We start from the raw sequence: 704 nt of genomic DNA, 5'->3' as shown, positions 1-704 counted from the left end.
AGACCTCGTAGAGGTCACCTTGGTCCTACTGAGGGTTACTCAAAAGTGACTTCGAATTGACAAGTTATGTTACACAAATGTTAGCGTCCTTGTCTCCCACCTATACTCCAAGTCAGGCACCACTGTTGCCGCCTCAAAGGGAGTTTTCACTGACCTTCCAAACCCAGAGGTGCTGGTGCCTGTGTAGAAACCGAGGGTCATTAATCCTAAGACAGCACCGACCCTGGCCGTGAGCAGCGGCTGTGTGCTGAGTCAGCGTGGCCTGGGAGTGAGTGCACCATAAAGTGCTCATCGTGCAAGAGTTTGACTAGTAGGGGGTATAGCTCAGGGGTAGAGCATTTGACTGCAGATCAAGAGGTCCCCGGTTCAAATCCGGGTGCCCCCTTTAAAGGACCTTCTTTTCCTCCTTAAGCAGAATTGATAAAATCCTGTTTCACAACCTCCTCAGCAAGTAGGTCAGCCACATGCAAATGAACACAGCGCTCTCTCTAACACCACACACAAACGTCAAATCAAAATGAAGTAAAGACCTTGATGCTAGGTTGAACTCTACATGACATGGAAATTAGAAGCATCTTTGCTTCTATGCCATTGGTCAAGCAGACAGAAACAACGATTAACAAGTGGGAAAACATTAAGTTATGAAGTTTCTGTGGCACAACGGAAATTGATAACCAGAATAAGAGATCTCCCAAGACTATTTT

The 704-nt window shown here is 46.4% G+C and overlaps 1 non-coding gene across 1 annotated transcript; it reads left to right on the top strand.

The window, feature by feature from the left end:
• The first annotated feature begins 313 nt into the window (after positions 1-313).
• TRNAC-GCA (transfer RNA cysteine (anticodon GCA)) lies at positions 314-385 on the top strand. The gene has a single exon. It is a non-coding gene; the product is annotated as a tRNA-Cys (tRNA).
• The last annotated feature ends 319 nt before the right edge of the window (positions 386-704 follow it).

Source organism: Sorex araneus, chromosome 1, assembly GCF_027595985.1.
Source record: "Sorex araneus isolate mSorAra2 chromosome 1, mSorAra2.pri, whole genome shotgun sequence".
Classification (NCBI taxonomy): domain Eukaryota; kingdom Metazoa; phylum Chordata; class Mammalia; order Eulipotyphla; family Soricidae; genus Sorex; species Sorex araneus.
Note: the sequence above shows the minus strand (reverse complement) of the source record. Positions and strands in the feature narration are given on the sequence as shown.